The 25,548-nt window shown below is 38.0% G+C and overlaps 1 protein-coding gene and 1 long non-coding RNA gene across 2 annotated transcripts in view; both read left to right on the plus strand.

The window, feature by feature from the left end:
• The window catches only part of LOC124359030 (headcase protein), a 146,402-nt gene that overhangs the window by 32,543 nt on the left and 88,311 nt on the right, over positions 1-25,548 (plus strand). The gene's annotated exons all lie outside the window — the stretch shown is intronic.
• On the plus strand, positions 17,705-19,259 carry LOC124359031. Its single transcript, XR_006922092.1, has 2 exons — positions 17,705-18,624; positions 18,742-19,259. It is a non-coding gene; the product is annotated as an uncharacterized LOC124359031 (long non-coding RNA).

The raw sequence follows: 25,548 nt of genomic DNA on the forward strand, positions 1-25,548 counted from the left end.
TTAAGTATCAGTTGGTTTGTCGAATTCGTTGTGTAGTTTAATAATACTGTCTAGTTTAAGTGTACTGAGCAGGATTTAAAATGTATTCATTTTTCCATTGTGCAATTATTTAACAAAGATATAACTTTGGGGAAGGGGAGGGTTTATAAAAAAAAAAAAATTACGCTGGTATTGATAAAACCTATTTAATTATACTCTCGTTTTAACTCATACGTTAATATTTTAGTTTAACCGCATGTCAAAACTTCTTTTATTGTTAATAAATTTACAAACTTTTCTTAAGCAAATCCATGTAAATGTTCCTTTTTTTTAAATAAATAAACGTTTATTGATAGTAAACTTTGATTTTTAATCCCATTCAGTAATATTTTACTTACTTGAAACGTAACCAGTTGTAGTGAATACTGGTTCCAAATATATTTTAAAATGTATGACTGCCCTGATTATTGAAAACCTGGAATAAAAAACTTTGCCGTAATCGATTACATAATATTGAACAATACCGCATGTCAGGTACAAAACACAGCCTTTTTTTAAATTGGGGTTTTCTGATTTCAATAAAAGTTCGATGATCGACAGTCGGTAATGTGTCCGTGTCAGTCCCGTCCTTTTCACCCTCGCCAATGTTTTCAACTCATTTCTCCATGCGACAGTGGCACTGTTCATTACTCTATGGACCACAGAGGTTCCGCTGTACCAGAGCTGACAGAACCAACAACTGCATTCGAGTTAATGGCATTCTGTTTCAGGCTTTGTTACAGTGCGGCGATTTGTTTACAACGGCATGAAACACTTTCGCTCTCTGTCTCTCGTTGCTGCTAGTTTTGTCACGATTTAAACCGGGGATTACATGAAATTATTGTGTTCGAATTGTGATCACGTTTATCTGCGTTCATTGCTAGCTAAATCAATGCTAATTTTGTATCATGCACGGTACTATAGATGTCTATTATAGATCAGGACATTGTATACTACAGTTTGAGAGAGAGTGTTGTGTAACACAGTGTACTATACCCGGACAGTTGTAATATAACAACGTGGGTAACAGATTGAGAGTTGGTACTATATGACTTCATTTACTGTAGTTATAGGGGTATGGTCGTACAGTGCCGCTTACTACAGATTGAGAGTTGGTGTCCTAAGACTTAATGTACTATAACTAAATAGGTGTTGTCATATAACGCCGTTTACTACAGTCAGATAGTTGGTGTCATATGATTTAGTATGCTATAGCTAAGTGGATGTGGTCATATAACGCCGTTTACTATAGTTATAGAGTTGTCGTCATTAAAAATCCATGTTACAGTTTTCTGTAGAATGTTCTCAATGTGGAAAACGTCATATAACCTTGTCTACTTTTGTTATTAAATTATCTCTTATAGTGCCCTCTACTATACAGAACAAAGAATAACGCCGTGTTAAGTTGGATATTTAGTTGACATATAAATCGTGTATAATAGCTAGAGAATTCGGTGACAACTTATTATACTTTAACTAGAGTTTTGTCCGAGATATAGACTTTATATTGCTCCAATAGTTATGTTATAACACAACGTATGAATGGTATAGTAGTGTGTTTATCATAATTTGCATTTTTTGAAACGTTTTAATGTCTTTGACGACACGATTGTCATAAACACATGGATGCCGCAGTGGTTCCGTTACTCGGAGAGCCGCGCCGACCAGAACACAACAGTCCGCCTTGTCCAGGAAGAAGTCAGGAAGGCTTAACTAAATGGTCCCTGTGGCATTTATCCAATTTATTTAATGCTCTGTCAGACGCCACACATATCTGTCTGTACACATCATCCAGCGACTCCCGCACGCGCCCGTACCGACAACAGTGGGCCTACTAGAATAGCCGATCCCTCAAGGTCACGTGTGAGATGTTGACTTAGCTGGGTTAAAAAGAGTATGACTGTAACTGGATTAGAACGTGTGGCGTCGTTGTTTTACCACTGTGTGCTCCGATAACTGGATCAACTCTTGCTGCTGATGAAAAGTCTACGCATTTTGTTGAGCGTTTGTAAAGCTTCAAGAGCCTGGTTGTACTGGCAGCCAGTATTAGACACCAGTATCATGCCACAAGACGCGCTGATGTGAATATTTTCAACAAAAAAAGTTTGGACAAACCATTTGTTTCAAACCAAAGAAATTATTAAAAATGGGATTAACATATTCCCAAAGAAACCCTCAGAAATTAGCTACAGCATTGGCTTGTAGTCAGGCAATTAAGAGGAAGCCGAGTGATACCTCTAGAAGGTTGCGGTTCTCATACAAGATGACTAGACTTAACAATTCATACACCTAACGATTCCTACACTTGACTACACTTAGACTTAACGACGGACGCCTTCCCTTAGCTATACCTACACTTCGATTCCTATATTAGGCTTCACCTAGACGTAACTATTCCTACACTTAGCTGTACATACACTTAACGATTCCTACACTTGGCTTCACCTAGACGTAACTATTCCTACACTTAGCTGTACATACACTTAACGATTCCTACACTTGACTACACTTAGACTTAACGATGCCTGCACTTAGCCGATTCCTGCACTTGGCTTCACATATACTTAACTATGCCTACACTTAGTTGTACATACACTTAACGATTCCTACACTTGACTACACTTAGACTTAACGATGCCTACACTTAGTTGTACATACACTTAACGATTCCTACACTTGACTACACTTAGACTTAACGATGCCTACACTTAGTTGTACATACACTTAACGATTCCTACACTTGACTACACTTAGACTTAACGATGCCTACACTTAGTTGTACATACACTTAACGATGCCTACACTTAGTTGTACATACACTTAACGATTCCTACACTTGGCTTCACATATACTTAACTATTCCTACACTTAGCTGTACATACACTTAACGATTCCTACACTTGACTTCACCTAGACGTAACTATGCCTACACTTAGTTGTACATACACTTAACGATTCCTACACTTGGCTTCACCTAGACTTAACTATGCATTTAGTTGTACTACACTTAACGATGCCTCCACTTAGTTGACTACACCTACAGACTTAACTATTCCTACACTTAGCTGTACATACACTTAACGATTCCTACACTTGGACTTCACCTATACTTAACTATGCCTACACTTAGTTGTACATACACTTAACGATTCCTACACTTGGCTTCACCTAGACTTAACTATGCCTACACTTAACGATGCCTCCACTTGGCTACACCTAGACTTAACGATTCCTACACTTAGTTATACCTACACCTAACGATGCCTACGATAACGCTCCTCTCGAACACCTGGTGGATGACGTTACAAATATGACGTGATGGAACGCGGGTTGAGCGTAAAAGCGCCTTATTTCTAAGCCCGGGCTTGATGTCCAGTTTAAAGCGAGAGAACACGGGTTCAAACCCGGATTTTATACTCCATAGATGATGAATAGATAATAAAAATAGACAATGACTCAGAATCATTCGTGTCAATATTTTATAGCCACTAGTAAATTATAATTCTTATTGACGAAAAACGCTTATTTTGTTTTTGTACTCTCCGTTTTTATGGCATAAACGTCATAAATGATATATAGACATCTCAGGTTATTAACTAGGACCGATAACAGAATTCATTAATAGTATTAGATCTGATTGTCGGATAGCGTTGTAAAAGGTTCCAGTTACACTTCTGTACGTTTATGTTTTAGCGTCAAATCTGTTTTGCCTGTAACTATTGACACTAAACACTATGGAACGATGTTGTTTCAGGTATTTCTGATCGACTCTAGATGTTTTTCTTTTATACTATAGGTACTATTACAAGGGATGGTTTTATGTTAAACGACAGGTACTATCTTGAGGGATATTTTTCGTTTATCGACATCACTTGGGTGAGCGGGCAGCAGGAAACCTTATTTATTATTACTTTATTGTAAGTAACGTGCGTCGTTCTGAAAAGCAGTACACTGGTAAACGATCAAAATAAAGAGGACATTTTTGTTTGATTTACATACAGTATTTATAATTTAAAAGTAAATTAAAGATGTCTTATTTTAGGCGAAGTTAGGGCTAAGAAGCCCTCTCTAACACTTAACCTGGGGACCAACGACTTAAAGGTGACTTCCTAACCACCACCAACGGCCGGGCAGGCGGGCTGCTTGCAAGGACAGGATCACTATAACTATAACTTGGCGGTCACCCATCCAAGTAGCAGCTACGCTCGACGTTGCGTTCTATTTACTATGTTTTATTCGTGTTTGTGTTTCTTTATTTATTGTTATTTCTAGTGGTTGCGAAGAACGATACAAATCCCTAGAGAGGGTCTGATTAGGAATTTCTGATATGGGTATAAAAACTATAATTTCATTTGCAAGATGTTAAAAACATAGCTGCAGTCGAAGCCAGACTGATAGGGTTTTATAAGACATCTGATAGTTTTTACTGATAATGCTATCAAACCGATTATAAGTAGATATTATTTATGTAGAATGAGGTATGCAATTGTTTTAGCGTTAAATATCTGTATTGAACGTTGTGGGTACGTATCAGATGATGGTCGTTTTCTGCAATACTTATAATAATCAAAAATTCTGAACGCATATTTTGATTATTATTGCATTGTATGTGCTGTATAAAGGTTTTACATTGTATGTGCTGTATAAAGGTTTTACATTGTATGTGCTGTATAAAGGTTTTACATTGTATGTGCTGTATAAAGGTTTTACATTGTATGTGCTGTATAAAGGTTTTACATTGTATGTGCTGTATAAAGGTTTTACATTGTATGTGCTGTATAAAGGTTTTACATTGGTGACTGAAATAATTGTGAGTAACAAATAACAGATGTAATGTTAAATGTTTTGTAATTGAGTAGGTTTTGGATGTAGTGTCCAGTAATACATTAAGAAACACATAAAAGCGTGTACACGTGGAACGAGTAGTAAACACATCGCGGATACTATAATGTGTGGAATACGTGTGTCCGGGCGCCACACCGAGCCGCGCAACTCACGTGTGTGGTGCTGGCTCTGGGTGTGTCCCTTGTTTAATGACGCATTGTTTGTATCCGTGTGTTTGTTTGTTCATCTTAATGACCGCGCTTGTCTCCGTATAAAAATACCTCCATTCTTCCGTTCCGCTCTCGTCCGGGGAATAATTCTGGCCGTGTGTGCGGCTCGGAGGCTAGGGGAGGGTCGAGATGAAGAGGGTATGTGTGTTACCGCGACCATCGGTATCGGCATTTATCGAATAGTTTTGCTACCGATACACGGTTTGGCGGTCGCATTCCAGCTGCAGATCGCTCTCCTAGGTTCGACTGTATTGTGTTCAATTATTCCGGCACCGCGATATCATTTCACCGCACATTTCCCGTTTCAATCAATACGTTACGTGCGTTAAACAGTAATACATTCGTAGGTCTGTCAAAATAGCGAAATAGTGTTACTATTGTTGTTATACAACATTGTGTATGTGAGGTAGCCATGTGTCGCAACACTGACTTCGGTGAGATTTCGTGAAAAAGTTTTGTACCTCATTTCGTTTTTGGGATTTCGTGCGGACAGACATATAGAGGAATCATACGGAAAAGAAACTTCATTCTTCCTCCCCCCCCCCCCGCGAACAAAAAACAGAAATTGTGCCAGCTACTGAGTGATTCAATAACTCAACCCCCCCCCCCCAAACCAAATGCGATGGATGGAAGACTCAAGCAAAATGTCAAGACCGCGTCAGTTCGTTCTTGAGATTTTGTGAGGACAGACGGACAGAAATGAACCTTTTCCAGTCCTTTGCTAACGCTCAGCCAAAAACGATAATTATACGGTATTCTGAAAAAAGCCTCTGTAATGCAGATAAATATCGCATGCCCTAAACTTGTGTAGAGACTTATATTTATTAAATCCATTGCTGAAAATTGTGATCCTAAATTTAGTTTCTTCTACTATTACAACAGTGCACGAACACATGCATGTAGTACAATTTTAATTACGCATGACTACGTGTTGTTGAGGATATAATTAGGGTCATGAACCATAGTCGAACTCGATCTTGTTGATACAGAAATGAAGTGGTTGATACAAAATTGCAATCCTGTATCTCAGTTCGTTCTAGAGATGTTTCTGCCACCGCTTGAAAATAAGCTTCACTAACGCTAAGCCAATTTTGGTAAAAATTAAAATAAAGAGTAACAATTTTGTCTAATTGGGCTAATTATTAGGCTATTTAGATAATCTTGATAATTTGTTACTATATCATAATAGTCTACATGTATATATATTTTTTTATATACAAGTTTGTTAATCTTCCCCGATTAGGTTATGTCCAAGCAAGGGAGTGGATGTAAGGGCAGGCAAGCCTGGGACGTAAAGGGTCAAGAATTCGAGCTGGGAGCAATTTTGGCGGGAATAATTACGGTCGGTGCGGTCGCCTGTCCCAGATTTAATAGCCGTCTCCTGCAGCTTTGAAGTCTGCAATCCGCATCGCACATTCACTCCTTGCTTACTGTTTTCACGTGTCGTTTGTTTGTGCCACTTTATCGATCCACTGAGATGTGCTGTTGTGATAGATTGTTACACTGGTGTTTACTCCTGTATCAGTGAGAATACATCATACTTACAATGTGTCCTATACTTAACTTTGTTGACTCAAACTGAGAGTGTTGAAAAATTGTCATTTTTATGATTTCTTGTGACACTGTTGAGAGAGGAAAGTATAACTTTGCTCATATTCTTAGAGAGAAGTTTTTGACCTATGAGACGCAGCCGGAGAAGTAAACCTGTTAAGGGTGACAAGGAATTCTTCTACAGTAACACACAAAGTATAACTTTGCTCATATTCTTAGAGAGAAGTTTTTGACCTATGAGACGCAGCCGGAGAAGTAAACCTGTTGAGGGTGACAAGGAATTCTTCTACAGTAACACACAAAGTATAACTTTGCTCATATTCTTAGAGAGAAGTTTTTGACCTATGAGACGCAGCCGGAGAAGTAAACCTGTTGAGGGTGACAAGGAATTCTTCTACAGTAACACACAAAGTATAACTTTGCTCATATTCATAGAGAGAAGTTTTTGACCTATGAGACGCAGCCGGAGAAGTAAACCTGTTGAGGGTGACAAGGAATTCTTCTACAGTAACACACAAAGTATAACTTTGCTTATATTCTTAGAGAGAAGTTTTTGACCTATGAGACGCAGCCGGAGAAGTAAACCTGTTGAGGGTGACAAGGAATTCTTCTACAGTAACACACAAAGTATAACTTTGCTCATATTCTTAGAGAGAAGTTTTTGACCTATGAGACGCAGCCGGAGAAGTAAACCTGTTGAGGGTGACGAGGAATTCTTCTTCTGCAGTAACACACAAAGTATAACTTTGCTCATATTCTTAGAGAGAAGTTTTTGACCTATGAGACGCAGCCGGAGAAGTAAACCTGTTGAGGGTGACAAGGAATTCTTCTACAGTAACACACAAAGTATAACTTTGCTCATATTCTTAGAGAGAAGTTTTTGACCTATGAGACGCAGCCGGAGAAGTAAACCTGTTGAGGGTGACAAGGAATTCTTCTACAGTAACACACAAAGTATAACTTTGCTCATATTCTTAGAGAGAAGTTTTTGACCTATGAGACGCAGCCGGAGAAGTAAACCTGTTGAGGGTGACAAGGAATTCTTCTGCAGTAACACACAAAGTATAACTTTGCTCATATTCTTAGAGAGAAGTTTTTGACCTATGAGACGCAGCCGGATAAGTAAACCTGTTGAGGGTGACAATGAATTCTTCTACAGTAACACACAAAGTAACTTTGTTCATATTCTTAGAGAGAAGGTTTTGACCTATGAGACGCAGCCGGAGAAGTAAACCTGTTGAGGGTGACAAGGAATTCTTCTACAGTAACACACACAATTTTCTCTCTCCTATGTACAATATTTTTAGTCAATGTTCGACCACGTTGTCCTTCCCATGAAGCTTTAATTCTACTAAGCGAGAAGGGGGTTGCTTGACTATGCCTAAATGTACCATGATAACTGGCCAAGACGTTCATTCGTATGAGACCAGAGGCAGGGGAAACTACCGAACTGGTAGGCATAGAACGGTGGTTTACGAACATCTGCCCTCACAGGCAGGTGTTCACTTCATCAACAAGCTGCCCAATTGGATATTGAATGCTGCAACACCCAATGTGCAAAAACTTGTTTGAAACTCTTTTTAGCGTCTTTTTTATAGTGTTACCGAGTTCTTGACATTTTACTGGGAGATCGCCTAATCGGGACATTGACTTCAGCGCTGTAGGTGGATAATTGGCAAGGGATGTAAGAAGCATCGATATTGTTGTATGTTTGAATGTGATCCTGATGTGCGGAGAATTTACAACATTTTAACCCTGAACTTTTAATGTTGACGTTTGCTATACGTGTAAATCATGGCTTTGCAGTGAAGATTGATTGATTGACTGACCCTTAGGCTCCCGGACAAGTAGAATGGCTCTGTTAGGGCGCAAGGCAAGCGCCCCTAGGGGGTTTAGTGGGTAATCCCTGTGTTGAATAGGGCGAGTCCCACACTCTGTACGAAAATGCATTCCCCCATACGTAAGAAACCAGTAAATACCACACTTGTCGACTTGTATTCTGAATCATTATAGATTGGAAATAACAATGAATTTACAACACAAACTTAGCAGTCCAAAGACAATGAGGAAGTCTCTTCGACTAGGTTACACTGCTGAGTAAACCAGAAAGAACTCTCATCTTCAAGTCTGTGACAGTGGTAGGTTTCAGACGCTGCATTGTGTGGCAGTAAACTAAAACACTCGGTAAGAAATGATACATACCTAAGTAGAATTAAAGGGCCTACGTTATATCGGGCGCCTTCAACAGGAAAGGGGATGCAACCCTTTCTACAGGGTTGATGTTGCCATACGGTGCGGCTTACAGGCGTAGACATGTTCAGGAGTTTGAGCCAAAAATCGAAATTAACAAAATTTCCATTATAGTAATTGATGTGTTTTTACATTTTTTATGTTAAATGGAATAAAGGACACCTTATGGAAAAACATTGATTAATGGTTTGCTCGGTAATAATGTTATTATAAGCTTACAATCGATGTTACATGTTTTAATCCAATAACAACGGTTGTATTTCCTTGCATTTTTTACAAATGTAGAGTCTGCCTAGAGCCTATACTGTCAAGAAAGAAGTATTCGTATCAAAGGTATTGATAAATATTAATGAGATTGTTTGCTGTAGGTGAGTCACGAAAATTCCCAGTAAAGGTGTACCGGTACTCAATACTGCACTCCGGCCGTGTTTTGTGGCGATATTAATAACCCTGACAGAAACAAATTAGCCTTTGTCGAACTCTTTTTCTGGAGCGGTCGTTCACGCGTTTGGGCCATTTCCTGAAGCGAGCAGTAAAGAAGTCGGCCATCTGGCGGCCGTGACGGGCGTGGACGGTGGGGCAGCGTGGGGCACGGGCACGCACAAAGGCTCGGCTCATAAATCCAGTTTGTGGCTCTGTGCTCAGGAAGGAAGTAGACTGCCGGCAGGAGCAGCACGCACAGCCGACCTGCACGCTTTTTGTCTGTAGACTGTTTCGCTCTTTTTGGCAAACGCTGGCAGAATGCAGATTATGCTTATCCGAGTGTTCGTGTTGAGACAGCCCTGCCCTGGGCGAATACCGCAGGAGATTGGCCCCCTCTGAGGTCCACAGAAGGAAACCAGTTTCTGGGCGAAATGTAATCCGTCAGCGTTTTGTATCTGATTGTGGTCGGTTTTTAACAAGATCCTTGCAAATCGAGAATACTTACGGTATCTTAATTGATGACAAGTATGCGCAAGACCATTTATCATGCTATTGACAAGGTCACTCGTTCACTGATTATAAAATTCAATTATTGATCGGTTTAATAACTGGTTCTAAATTAAGCCATTTTACGCTTTTGTTGAATTAATTTTGTAATTCTTACTCCACTTCACCCTTATTGTTCATACGCTACAAACCTGATAACTGCAGTTATGTGGCAGGTTGTATGTTACAATAATTTATGTAGTTGTGTAACCCATCTCTAAAAACTATAAGTTTCTCTTTTTCTTCAAATAATGGATAATACCGTAAATATAGAATGGAAATATAAAAGCAGAATATGCAATACGCTGAGAAACCCCTTTAAACTCTCTCCCAACATTGTATCTGGTAAATATAAAGGCATTTTACATTTAAATTTTATGACATCACACATGAGAGTGTCAAAAATTAATTTGGAAACATTAGATTTTTTATATAACTCCAAATTAAAATTAGTCTGTACAAGAAATTAAATAATTCTACCCTTACTATAACGAGGGACATTAATATTAAAGATTGGAATCCGTAAAGATAAATAAAACCCCGGTTAGAAGATACCGCGGCGAAGAGTAATGAACGTTACACAATGTGGTGTTGAGTCAGCGCCTAGTTACGCACCGTCGCAGCTGTATGTGATAACATTATCATCTGTTTGATTCTTTTGTCAGCTGTACAATTCCGCACTGTGTCGGTTTTGTTGGGAAGTTTTTTCGATTTCGATTAGTAACTGCACCGAGTTCCATGTGTGTGTGTGCATACGAAAACCACACGCCCACAAACCGGGTGTAGCCTCTCCAGTTGATGTATGGCGGTAGGTTACACTGACCAGCGCTTGCCAAGGTCACGCCTTCCCACGCCGTTTTCAGCTTTATTTGATTTGATTTCGGAGGATCCTTCAAGGCAAAATAATTTCTTTAAGTACCAAACAGTTTTGTAAGATATTAGTGATCTCAGTGTCGGTTTCAATGATACAAAATAGTGTTTGAAATTATGATAACGTCCAGTAGTAGAGCCTGCTTTAAAATATGATAAAGTCCAGTAGTAGAGCGTGCTTTTAAATATAACTTCCATTAGTAGATCCCTGCTTTCAAATATGACAACGTCCAGCAATAGAGAACCTGCTGTAAAATATGATAAAGTCCAGTAGTAGAGCGTGCTTTTAAATATAACTTCCATTAGTAGATCCCTGCTTTCAAATATGACAACGTCCAGCAATAGAGAACCTGCTGTAAAATATGATAAAGTCCAGTAGTAGAGCGTGCTTTTAAATATAACTTCCATTAGTAGATCCCTGCTTTCAAATATGACAACGTCCAGCAATAGAGAACCTGCTGTAAAATATGATAAAGTCCAGTAGTAGAGCGTGCTTTTAAATATAACTTCCATTAATAGATCCCTGCTTTCAAATATGACAACGTCCAGCAATAGAGAACCTGCTGTAAAATATGATAAAGTCCAGTAGTAGAGTGTGCTTTTAAATATAACTTCCATTAGTAGATCCCTGCTTTCAAATATGACAACGTCCAGCAATAGAGAACCTGCTGTAAAATATGATAAAGTCCAGTAGTAGAGCGTGCTTTTAAAATATAACTTCCATTAGTAGATCCCTGCTTTCAAATATGACAACGTCCAGCAATAGAGAGCCTGCTTTAAAATATGATAAAGTCCAGTAGTAGAGCGTGCTTTTAAATATAACTTCCATTAGTAGATCCCTGCTTTCAAATATGACAACGTCCAGCAATAGAGAACCAGCTGTAAAATATGATAAAGTCCAGTAGTAGAGATTTCTTTTAAAAAATAACGCCCAGTAGTAAAACCTGTTCTAAAAACTATAACGTCCAGCAGTAGAGCCTGATTTAAAAAACTATAACGTCCAGTAGTAGAGCTTGCTTTATAATACGATATTGTCCAGTGGCAGAGCCTGCTTCAAACAATATAGGTCAATCAGGTCTCTGTAGTTAGTCTGCCCAATAGACCGCGACCCGTCCACACGTTGGGAAGTCATTGTAACAGTTAGTGATGGTGGCGAGTGCATTACCTGAGCCTTCCCGTGAACTAATAAAATCCTATCCACAGTTGGATCATTTATGAGTAATGTGGAGTACTTGTTACCCAAGATGATGGAGTGCTTGTTACCCAAGATGGTGGAGTGCTTGTTACCCAAGATGGTGGAGTGCTTGTTATCCAAGATGATGGAGTACTTGTTATCCAAGATGGTGGAGTGCTTGTTATCCAAGATGGTGGAGTGCTTGTTATCCAAGATGGTGGAGTGCTTGTTATCCTAGATGATGGAGTGCTTGCTATGTAAAACGAGTGCTTGATATCCAAGATGGAGGAGAAACGTACCGAGAACTGTGGTGACGTCAGTAAAAAAGATTTGTTCTCGTTACAATTCCGGATCGAGACAACAAGGCTAGGGCAAGAAAGTCCTTCCATTGGACGCATGAAGGTAAAATCAAACCATTGGTTATCATAGCATTTACCATTGGTTTGGTATGGGTAAAGCTAAAGGGTTTTGTTGGGATTGGCTTGTAATCAGGAAAATCAGCTGGCCTCCGGATTCACAAGAAAAAAATAAGAGTCAAAGCATAGGAGGCCAATAAGAGTGACCAAAATGAGAATTTCCAACCCAGATTGGAGGTTTCGTTTCGATCTCTTCTAAAATCCTGCACCCTTCCATCACAATACGTCTTGAATATTATATTTACTACCTCATATTGAGAAAGCAAGACGAGCATTGAAAGAGGGAGACTGCAGACTCTGTCGCCTAGTTTGAACAGCCCAATTGCTCCATCACCGCGAGCGGCGACTACTGGCGACAGGACGAGTCGCGTCGAATCGCTCGGCAGTCGTCGAGAGTCGCCTAGTATCGCCATTTGTGAACGCAGTGTAATTCTCAAAGGATCGTCTTTCTTAATTGACATTACAGTTCCCTTATGTGAAAAAGACCGTGTATGAGGATTAAAATTGTAACGGTCAAACACTTTATAATAGTTAAGAAGCAATAATTTTAAGCGGTTTGCATATGTTATTTCTGAGTTTAATCTATATTATTTACGTACCTGGGGTGTACGAAAAGGAGAGCCGTTTAAAGGGCGGTCTGAATGATGGACTTTGGATCTAAGTTAGATATAGAGAAGGATTAAATCCTATAACCTTTGCACTTTTTATCATTACCATCAACCATCTTGGATCCATTTACATCACTACAAGTGTATCGACTCTCTATCTATGTTTAATAAGATCCTCACATATGCCAGTGACCATTCTGGACTGGCAGAATAAGAGCTGTCCTTTAAAAAAAATAAAACTAGTGTTTTAGCCACATGTGAACAATGTTGAACATCATGCACATGTTACGATCAAAACGACCTTGTTTTGATTGCAGCGTTATGGGAAATATCTCACTTCAAAGATGCAATGAATACGCATCCAAACTCTTTTCATTATTTCTTTTTATGGAACGGCCTTAACGTTACGATATGACTGTAAAAAGGGCAGGAGGTTTAACATCGTTTGTATGGAGAAAGAGACTAAAACATTTCGCTAAAGCCGGTTCAAAATTTAGTTTTGGTCAGTTTTTGTTATTGTTACATAATTTCCTTTAGTAATCTTTCTAAACTGTTTCTAAGCAACTCAGTGATGATTGAGAATCGTTTTAATCTGTACAAAGTAGAGCATGATTAAGTTACGATTTCTTGTGGTTTTCATTTAGCCGAACAGCGTCATGGTTATAACTTCGATGCGGTCTCAGAAATTCCAACTTTTATCCCATTTTAAAAAGTGGTCCGTCTCATTGCAAAACAGGTGACATCCAAAAGCCGAGGCGTTTGGGCTACGAGACACCTGCGAGGCGGTCGGGCAGCTGGAGTTGAACGTTGCATCACCCCAGTCATTCCCGTCATAGGGAAGAGAAACAACCAGTTCTGTCTGTCTGTATATCGGCACGTACACCACTCCACGTATAGTTAATTGACGTATGACCTAGTACGTGTACGTGTGTCTCAGTGTCGATTCTCCGTAATTACAGAGCATTAATTAGGTAAACTTTCAACTGTGCACTTGAGTGGAGCATGAGAGCATGCCTCTGTGTCGATGCAGTTCTCCAAATTGCTGCGATCTTTTCACATGTGAACGTTTGATGTTATAGTTCGCCTTACCGAGCTCACAACGGACTCGGAGCTAATGATCGCCGAGTGCGCCATGGAAATTGTGATTGTTCCATGGAAACTGATTTCATTCCAACTGAAACGGAATAAACCGATTTGTGTGTAATGTAACAGATTCTGAACTGCAGAGTACGCGCGATACAACACGCTTCTTCAAGATCCTTTTTAATTGTGATTTATTGGAAAACATTGTTCAATGTAAATAAAAAAAATGTGACGGTAAAACTGTATTTGACTTCAAATGTTTGTGTGTTGGAAAGTTTCAGATAGAAGCGTGACCACATTTCAAAGTATATTTTATGATAAGAATCTTTTCAGAGTAGTATGTAATACGTTTCAAAGTATATTTTGTGGTCGGAATATTTTGAAACGAAAGTGTTACCCTTATTTCAGAATATATATTATGATAAGTAAATAGGAAACTTATGCTCCCTTTGTTTATTTTCTCAAATAACATAATATGATTTTGTACATAGATATTTTCAAAATATACACAAAATTGTGCAGAAAAGTACGATACTGAACCTTCAATGTCAATTATCAAGCATCTTGATGTTTCTATAGCTCAAGTGTTTACGTAAACAAATTAGAATTGTAACTACAAACTTTGATACTGTACAAGTGGCGACATAGATAAAAACCGCTATGACAGTTCAAAAGCATTTTTGAGATACGGAACTAGTACAAAACTAAAGAATCATTGTAATTCGTTTCATTTCATTGTAATTACACCTTTTAAAATTGGTTATTATTGATATAAACATAATAATTAATATATAATTATATTATGTTAATGTAGTTGTTCAGGAGCCCAGGGCCAACCTGTTTTTTAAACGATAATGTAATTTTTTTCCAAGAAAGAAATCGATCGTCAGTCACGCTGGTTTTACAGGTTATCGAAAACTTTAAAATGTAAAACAAACAAATTCTCTCAGGATAAAATGTTTGAGATAGATACATAGATAACTGGTCGTCAGGCACATAAATAATAGTGATATCACTGTCAGACAAAAGATAGTGAAAGTCGCCAATTAAAGATGATTCGTTAACCCCTAGTGTCTAACGGTATTTTCACGTGTATCATGTTAAGAGGAATATGTATAATTTTTTATTATTCCCTATTTATAACCCTTTTGATACCAAGTTGCATAAAACAATCAAAGCTGGAGATCGAAGAAATCAAAGTTCTGTGCCGAAGAAATCAAAGTTATGTGCTTATGCAATGTAAATTCCCTCTCTGCTCGTAGATGTAGTCTACAGCGGTTATTACAAGTTTGTATTCAAACTTGAAAATATTCTGTAACATTATTTCGCAAGTGATTAGAGCAAGTAATCCAAGAAGTGCAATTTCAGCAGGCGCAGGGGAAGAGCTGCTGTGGAGGAGGATAGCACAACAACAACGGTAAAACCTCATCAAACTTACGGATTAACGCCCTAGCGTGATCGCGCCTAGAAGTTGCCAAACTCGGGTGAGAACTCGGAGCGGAAGTATGCTAATGTGCCCAATTTTGGGGCGAGCAAGTTGTCCCATAATTTGGGCGTGTAATGGGCCGCGGGGATTGGCCCCATCAAAAACCAAAATACAGGCGCTTAGCGCCGCCTCGGATTAAAATGCAGATACACTTATACACCCGTGTTTATGGTGCCTAACAAACCCTCGCTGTCTTACTTGTTTTTTGTTTAATTTTGTTAACAACTTGTTTCGCGGCTGCTTCTTTTGTTTGAGTTCATCCGTGGGATCTGTTTAATTTTGCTAATGTAATCTGTGCGCTCCTTCTCGTCCAGAGCAGAGCGGTCTTTGTTTGGTTTCTTTAGTTTCTTAGTTTCCGAGTGGAGAGTGTCTGAAGCTCGTTTTTAGTTGCAAGTTCACAAATTATGCTAATGTAGTTCATAATATATGATTCTCGTTGTCCTTTAATGTTATTTATTTAAGATTACATTTTTGTAACTGAATTCAATGCGTTAATAGCCGTAGGTATGTTTTCTTTCTTTATTAAAAAAAAGGCTGATCCCCTTTTAAGCTTTATTCTGCCCGTCGTCATGGGCCGCTGACTTGGGCGAGGATCTTATCAAACGGAATAAAGGGGAGAGTCCATACAGTACTAGATGTATGGTACTGATAAAAAGTGCACCGGTCATAGACAGGATTCGAACCTGCGCTATCTCCAACTCAGACTCAAAGTCCAATGTCTCAGACCGCTCTTCCCCTCCCCTCCTCGTGTGTAAAGTGTATAAACCTATCTCAAAACCCAACACGATAACGACTGATTGTTGAATCGTTTAACAATAAATTCGTAATATTCAAATAATGCTCGCAAATAAAGTAACAACAATTTCACAATACTTGTTTAGTTTTAAAATACGTACGAGCTTAGGGCAATTCAATATAAATGCGATTAGTAAAAAGAGACGTCTTGTACTAAAATCAAATTAATTAGTCCACATTCGAAACGGTTTGACTTCTTATCGCGATAATATCATCGTGATGAACTTTTTTTCCAAGAAAAGTACAAATTAAGAAAACTTATTACGTAAACTAAAATAAAATATTTCATTTTAGTCTGCCTGTATATCTGTTTTCTTCACTTTATCATGAAATCGAACTGACATAGACTTAAAACTGTGCATGAAGATTCATTTATATATGAGGAAAACTGAGTTCGATAATGGAACATGTCACTCCATGGGATTTGGCTAAGCATTAGCGAATATTTTTACATTGGTCTTACAAGTAATCATAATGATAGCGAAAGAATAGAACAATAAATAAATTTGTAAACAAACTCAATTCACCCTTAAGAGATTCAAACATATGACATATTGACACATAGCCTAACTATCCCAACATATACATCATGTTAAAATAACTTGGTATATAGACTTTTGTCATTTAAACTCTGCTATTAAACCCAATGTAATGAACAAATACCTGAATGTATCATGTGGCAAGATATACATCATGTTAAAATAACTTGGTATATAGACTTTTGTCATATAAACTCTGCTATTAAACCCAATGTAATGAACAAATACCTGAATGTATCATGTGGCAAGATATACATCATGTTAAAATAACTTGGTATATAGACTTTTGTCATTTAAACTCTGCTATTAAACCCAATGTAATGAACAAATACCTGAATGTATCATGTGGCAAGATATACATCATGTTAAAATAACTTGGTATATAGACTTTTGTCATATAAACTCTGCTATTACACCCAATGTAATGAACAAATACCTGAATGTATCATGTGGCAAGATATACATCATGTTAAAATAACTTGGTATATAGACTTTTGTCATTTAAACTCTGCTATTAAACCCAATGTAATGAACAAATACCTGAATGTATCATGTGGCAAGATATGTAATGAACAAATACCTGAATGTATCATGTGGCAAGATATGTAATGAACAAATACCTGAATGTATCATGTGGCAAGATATGTAATGAACAAATACCTGAATGTATCATGTGGCAAGGTATGTAATGAACAAATACCTGAATGTATCATGTGGCAAGGTATGTAATGAACAAATACCTGAATGTATCATGTGGCAAGGTATGTAATGAACAAATACCTGAATGTATCATGTGGCAAGGTATGTAATGAACAAATACCTGAATGTATCATGTGGCAAGATATGTAATGAACAAATACCTGAATGTATCATGTGGCAAGGTATGTAATGAACAAATACCTGAATGTATCATGTGGCAAGATATGTAATGAACAAATACCTGAATGTATCATGTGGCAAGATATGTCCAGTAAGGTTTCAGATGTAGAACTTAATTTCAACAAGAATGAATTTTGCGATGCGTCATTTTTGTGTCCACTTCTTTTTCTTACGATTGAGTCTGTTTTCCTGTCCGCCAATAGGTTTGAAATGTTGCATACAGCCTCATCTACGACTGTTACGACACGTGATGTGGCGTACTTCTACCTTGTTTAAATAAGGGATATAAAATCTGTTTACTACTGCACACCATTAAACACGCCATTCCAAGACTTGACCTCGCGATGTGCTGAGAAGCAAAACGAATGTTGTTACGACCATTTACATTTAATCGTTACACAACTTCTTCATTTAGTGGGTACAGAGTCTATGGCTGAAAAATCCCATTTATCAGCCAACGGAAATCTATATCAGCCTTACCGCCACCGGCCACTCCCGCCCACTTGAGTCAAGTGTTGGTTTTAACAGCGTATTACGTTTATCTAGCTCAGTCATTCCGTCCGTAGTTGAGAGGTAGACACTTAAAAATTAGAAACACATTCCTGAGTAGGGAAATACAAAACGGGGATGGTACAGAAGTTTTAATAGCGTATTACGTTTATCTACGCTAATCATTCCGTCCGTAGTTGAGAGGTAGACACTTAAAAATTAGAAACACATTCAAGAGTAGAGAAATACAACATGGGGATGGTACAGAAGTTTTAATAGCGTATTACGTTTATCTAACCCGATCATTCCGTCCGTAGTTGACAGGTAGACACTTAACAATTAGAAACACATTCAAGAGTAGGGAAAACAACATGGGGATGGTACAGAAGTTTTAATAGCGTATTACGTTTATCTAAGCTAATCATTCCGTCCGTAGTTGAGAGGTAGACACTTAAAAAAAACAACATTCCTGAGTAGGGAAATACAACATGGGGATGGTACAGAAGTTTTAATAGCGTATTACGTTTATCTAAGCTAATCATTCCGTCCGTAGTTGAGAGGTAGACACTTAAAAATTAGAAACACATTCAAGAGTAGAGAAATACAACATGGGGATGGTACAGAAGTTTTAATAGCGTATTACGTTTATCTAACCCAATCATTCCGTCCGTAGTTGAGAGGTAGACACTTAAAAATTAGAAACACATTCAAGAGTAGAGAAATACAACATGGGGATGGTACAGAAGTTTTAATAGCGTATTACGTTTATCTAACCCAATCATTCCGTCCGTAGTTGAGAGGTAGACACTTAACAATTAGAAACACATTCAAGAGTAGGGAAAACAACATGGGGATGGTACAGAAGTTTTAATAGCGTATTACGTTTATCTAACCCAATCATTCCGTCCGTAGTTGAGAGGTAGACACTTAACAATTAGAAACACATTCAAGAGTAGGGAAAACAACATGGGGATGGTACAGAAGTTTTAATAGCGTATTACGTTTATCTAACCCAATCATTCCGTCCGTAGTTGAGAGGTAGACACTTAAAAATTAGAAACACATTCAAGAGTAGGGATATACAACACAGGGATGGTACAGATTGCAATTTTAAGATAATTTAACTAGGAAGACAAGGAGTTAACATTAAAAGTATTAATTTATTACCATTTATTAGTTTCTTGGTCCAATATAACCTTGAGAAAATACTGTACTGTGGCACACTAACTTTCTTGCCACGGGACATTGAAGTGGAGTATAACCTCTGTACAAGTGATCATGTACAGACTCAGGATGAATCCATTCATGATTCCTTATGAAGAGATTGCGTAGATTTAGTTTGTTTTATCTTGGATGAATATTTGCATGAGGGAACTCTATCAGAAATATTTTTATGGGAACAATCGTATTGTACTGATAAGAGAATAATAATGTTTAAAAATGATAAAGCAGTATTGTAATATACAAAAATTTTAAAGATTATTATAAACTTAAACGTATCGCTATTAATTAACTCACTTTGGAAATCGACCTAAATTGTATGAGGCACAATGAAACATACCCGCCAACCCGCGACCTCACGGTCTCGACCTCATTAGGTCCCCCCCCCCCTTGGTGTGTGTAGTCGACGTCTGATGGTTGGAAAATGAAAGTAGAAGACATCTACAACCAACTTCTCAGAAGACTTGCGCATAGTTGTTTCCTGAGCTACACTACAGTTTCTTCCCCTGGCCGCCATATTTTGTTTGTTTGAAATAACACGATAGTCGGACATATTTTCTTCACAAATTTATATTTTTTATATTTTGAGCGACACCTCTTTCGGCAAAAGTGTTGTTGGTTTGAAACAACTTTATTTGGAATATCGTTTGTCTGAAATAAAATCTGTAGAAAATATCATTATTCCGAAATATTCGTTGTACGGAATTTTTACGATTAAACTGATTTTAGTTTCTAAGACAGTGGAAACCTAATTTTAATAACCGGCCATCTTGGTTTTGCCGCAACTGAACAATGTTTAACCTCAGTCACTTTTACGACCTAATTTTTAGTATTAAGATTCTGAAAAACGTCAAATTTTAAAATAATAAAACTAAAAATTGGTTCGTACTTTATTATTTAAATACCAAAAAGTTTAACATTTACAAGAAAAAAACTTTGGGTGCTTATTAAAATGAGACGACCCCTCCATAACGCTATGTCAAAGATCAAAAATGAGATCGTAAAAGTGCACGACGTTTACCACCGACGTTTTGCATATGCATTTAATATGGCCGCCACTACATCAAAATACAATTCCAAAACTGTGTGTGGTAGTACCACAAAATTCCGTAGAGAGCGCTACAATCTACCCGTCTTCAGTTTATAACTTCTCATTAAATTCATGTACTAATAGGAATGTAATTTATGCTATAAACAACAATGGGAGTTCCTTACTCGCTACGGCGATATACATGCATTGTCGCACGATGGCGATTGCCAAACCGTCGTAGTTAATCGTGTTTTCACATTTCACAAGTAAGGCGTGAGGCCGCTCAATTAACATCTGGCCCGGCTAGAGCCACCGCACCGCCCAGTAGGCTGGCGAGAGACGTGGAAAGTATTTACCATATAATAAGCAGTTAGTATAATGAGATATTGTTCGGGACAGGCGAGGTGACGCGGGCTCGGCCCTGATTTACACTTTCCTCAGCATCTCTGCTGCATCAGCATCTCGGCTGCATCAGCTTCTCTTGCCGGCTTTCTTCTCTTCCGCTATTCCACTTCTGATTGGCAGTACGGTTTTGATCCGCTGTTAAGTAATTACAATCGAGTTTGCGAGACACAATTCCAGTAAATGATTTTCTACTCCGCTATGGTATGTGTGTTTTGACCTATCCGATTTTAAATCTTGTAATATGGGGACTTTTTAAATCTGTCTTTGGCGAGGAACGTTAAAATAAAAAATTATTACATTTTTACTTCACGTCGAAACATACTAGTACAAGGTATTTTAGAAGTCAAAATAAATATTTTAATTTTACTAAATTGAAAAACATCTGAGTTGTTCTTAGATTTAAAAAAAGTACAATTACAAGTTTAATGGATCGAATGTTATTTCTCAAAATGGTACAACGATTGCTGGTGGAAGATGTGAGGTACGTATCAGCATTCACTTTAGGTCAAAATGTGACATTGGAAATCATATCAAGGGTAATTATTTCTTAATGGTACAACGATTGCTGGTGGAAGATGTGAGGTACGTATCAGCATTCACTTTAGGTCAAAATGTGACATTGGAAATCATATCAAGGGTAATTATTTCTTAATGGTACAACGATTGCTGGTGGAAGATGTGAGGTACGTATCAGCATTCACTTTAGGTCAAAATGTGACATTGGAAATCATATCAAGGGTAATTATTTCTTAATGGTACAACGATTGCTGGTGGAAGATGTGAGGTACGTATCAGCATTCACTTTAGGTCAAAATGTGACATTGGAAATCATATCAAGGGTAATTATTTCTTAATGGTACAACGATTGCTGGTGGAAGATGTGAGGTACGTATCAGCATTCACTTTAGGTCAAAATGTGACATTGGAAATCATATCAAGGGTAATTATTTCTTAATGGTACAACGATTGCTGGTGGAAGATGTGAGGTACGTATCAGCATTCACTTTAGGTCAAAATGTGACATTGGAAATCATATCAAGGGTAATTATTTCTTAATGGTACAACGATTGCTGGTGGAAGATGTGAGGTACGTATCAGCATTCACTTTAGGTCAAAATGTGACATTGGAAATCATATCAAGGGTAATTATTTCTTAATGGTACAACGATTGCTGGTGGAAGATGTGAGGTACGTATCAGCATTCACTTTAGGTCAAAATGTGACATTGGAAATCATATCAAGGGTAATTATTTCTTAATGGTACAACGATTGCTGGTGGAAGATGTGAGGTACGTATCAGCATTCACTTTAGGTCAAAATGTGACATTGGAAATCATATCAAGGGTAATTATCCCTTAAATGGACAATATTTTATTTTTTCTGCCAAACCTCTGTCATGTGGTTGGCATGGTATACCTTTTAGGTATACCATGGTATTGTAAAATCCATTTTTAAAACTGGAATAAGTTCCATACCGTATGTGCTTTGGCTACGTTGTAACCCAAATTGTTTTCCCAAATTGAAGTTCGAATTTGGGAAACTTTAAAACGTATCTCCCTCAGCCGGGAATTGGTGATATAGTTGCTAAGAAGCAGAAGCTGTACCGGGGATGCATTCCAAGCTGGGAAAAATATGAAAAACCTAGCTACTTTAGGTTTATTAAAGCAGACATCTCACATTTTGTAAAGCTCTTTTATTCGAAAGATTCAATTTTTTGTGAAAACACTACAACCTTCTTTGAACCTCTACATTATATCCTATAAATTTCACTTGTTCTTACAGTTAGTCACTTCATGCATTTAATAGGCTATTCTTACGTATTTAGCTGCATAATAAATATGCTGTAACACATCACAAGGTACCCCAATCTCGAAACGTACACCATAAATGAACTGTACAGTGTCCATCAGGTTGTTTATATGTGGAACTGCCTTAAAAAAATAAAAAAAGATGTATGTACAAATATGACTGTGCTTGTTGTGAAAGTAAATTTCTTATTAAAGTTTTAACTCTGAATGATTATCAATTTTCGTTCTTCTTCACTATTTTCAAGTTTTAATGAAGAAATTCATTATTCAAAAAAATTGTAGCGTATACCCAACTGGTACAGACAGACCATTTCGCTAGAGTGACAAGAGAAACTTCTCCTGACTTCGGTTTAACTTGGAGTTTTGTACGATGGTGATTGTCACACCATCTTACACATTATTATATGCCCACCAGAACTCGGCTACTTGAGAAGCGTAGACGTGACGGTGTACACTCATTCCAGAACATGCCTCTCTCGCCGCGCATGCCCGGTCCGAATGTCTGCCTTGGCATCCCGACTCTGTTTCTTCTCGCTTTTATTGCCGGCCGGTCGTGTTTGGCTGCAGGCCCAATGGCTGAGCGTGCTCCCAGCTCTGCAGACTCCAGCATCACTCTGTCACCGGGGTAATTCATCATTTGTATTCGTCGATCGGCGTCCCGGCGCCTGGTCGTGGATGCGAAATCGGCACCGTCACTCGAGGAATGTCGTCCTACTAAAATACTCTTCGTCAAGGACCATTTACTTAAAGATCTCTTCTGGACGACGCAAATTTATTTTGTGACCTCGTCCTCCATCAGGTCTCCGACAACTGGTAAATAGAAGAACTAGCCTGGAGTTGTTAATTCCATGAATGTGATTGATTCCATGTTATATTTAGTTTTAATGCAAGGAAACTATAATTTGAAACATGTAAAAGGACAATAAAGTTATTTCTTTTCTGAAAGTTTATAATCTTGTTGAGTGCAGCGAGGCATCTTTGAGGTCTGATGTTACTTTATTGTATCCACTGAAAACAATGTTAAACCTCATGCACCTTTACGGCCTTATTTTTACTCGCAGAGTTATGGATGTGTCTAAGTTTTTTAAGATCTTATTGATATGCTTTCAAACGATTGTTCCGTTTTTTTCGATATTTTTATTGGTCATTCAGAAAAGAATTTGTTGTACTTCAACATTCAAAAAGTTATACATTTAAAAAAAAAAACCGTAACTTAAAAATATTTATGCGTATTAATAAGATCTTCAAAAGGAGACATCTTCCACTAGCCTACGGTACGATCAAACAAAAGGGCGTAAAAGTGGATGAGGTTTAAATTGTTCTTATGGAGGAAAACCTCAAGGCTGTTCCAGTACAGCCGTTTAAGTCATTGTTGAGCCCATCCGTAAGTCCATTTTCCATCTTTTGCTCAATTTTCCATCTTATTTTATTATTGCAAGGCCTTTCGGAATCAATACATTTCTTCAACAGGCACTTCACCATGGAATCCTTGAATCCGAAAGGACTTGATATTGGAAAATTTGTTTTCATTCACCATTGATAGTAATTAAACTTTCTTCCAATGTTGATTCTTCAAATCATATATTATTTGTGGGAGGAATATGTACGGAGGAACAGGAAGGATCTCGGAAGAAAGTAGGTTCGTGGCGGAACAGACGTGTGATGAGGTCGGAAGGACGATATCAAGAGGATAAGTCACGACCTCCTTGAGTTCAAGACGGTTCTGGCAGCTCTGGACAGGGCAGACACGACTGTTGGAGCCGAAACAAGCAAGTACTCGTCGTTCATGTCGGATTTTAGAAGGATCACTTTCTTCTTCAGCTCAAGTATGATGAGTGTTTATCGCAGAGGAAGGAAATAATGGTTTCCTTGATCAGCTGTTATGGATGGAACGGCAGGAAAGTAGACCTGGAAGAGAGTAGAGCAGGTTTCCGAGACGGGTCAACTCAGTGCCGTATCCATATTTATTACGAGGGGGGGGAACCCATCATATGACGTTTCACTGGAAAAGGGGAACGGATAGATTCTTATATTATACTTAATACTCTGATGCACAGGGCATTATTATTAAATTTACACTCGTATAATGTACAATTATGGGCGAAATTTTCAATATTCTCCAAAAGGAGGAGTTCTATACATATAGTGGTTCACACCTTGTTTTCCTCAACATATTTTATTGACACTCGAGAGTTTTTCCTTATCTGCTAAATACAAATAAAGTAAGTTCTACTCACAAGCCTATTTACTTCTTTAGTCTTTTATGAATACGTTTATGGGGACAGTCCTCTAATTCTAAGAATCTTATTTTTGAAATTGTATATGTCTATGACACGTCCTAGAGATTCAGATACCAGACGGAGCCGGTAACTTAAACCATGATAAACATATACTGTACATATACACCCATTACATACATCATTACATCATAAATGGGTATAAGTGAAAAATGAATAATGGCTGAATTTCTACTATATTGCACAAAATGACTCATTGCATGTGCAACATATCATGACGCTTAATTATATATTAATAATGTTACACAAAAATGAATCGAAAAATGCAAACTATTCCCTTCCAGACAGGGAATAGTTTGCAGATTGGTATGATAACGTGGCTGAGTGCTTCTAACCGGATGACTCTGAAGTATCAATGAAGATTCGCTACTCTCTAAATAGATCGATGACATCAAAGTTGATGTACCATTGTATGGAAGAAAGATTGTTAATATGACAGTTATACGTCGTTTCCTTGATTGTTACAGAATTGCGCGATTATGACATTTTTAGTAAGAATTCTACTGCTTGATAGTGTCTCCCCTCCCCCGTGGGCCCTGCCTGAGTACACCCCTGGAACACCTCAACCCCCGCCTGGAGGAACATATCTTCACTGTTCTCGCCTCT

Source organism: Homalodisca vitripennis, chromosome 4, assembly GCF_021130785.1.
Source record: "Homalodisca vitripennis isolate AUS2020 chromosome 4, UT_GWSS_2.1, whole genome shotgun sequence".
Classification (NCBI taxonomy): domain Eukaryota; kingdom Metazoa; phylum Arthropoda; class Insecta; order Hemiptera; family Cicadellidae; genus Homalodisca; species Homalodisca vitripennis.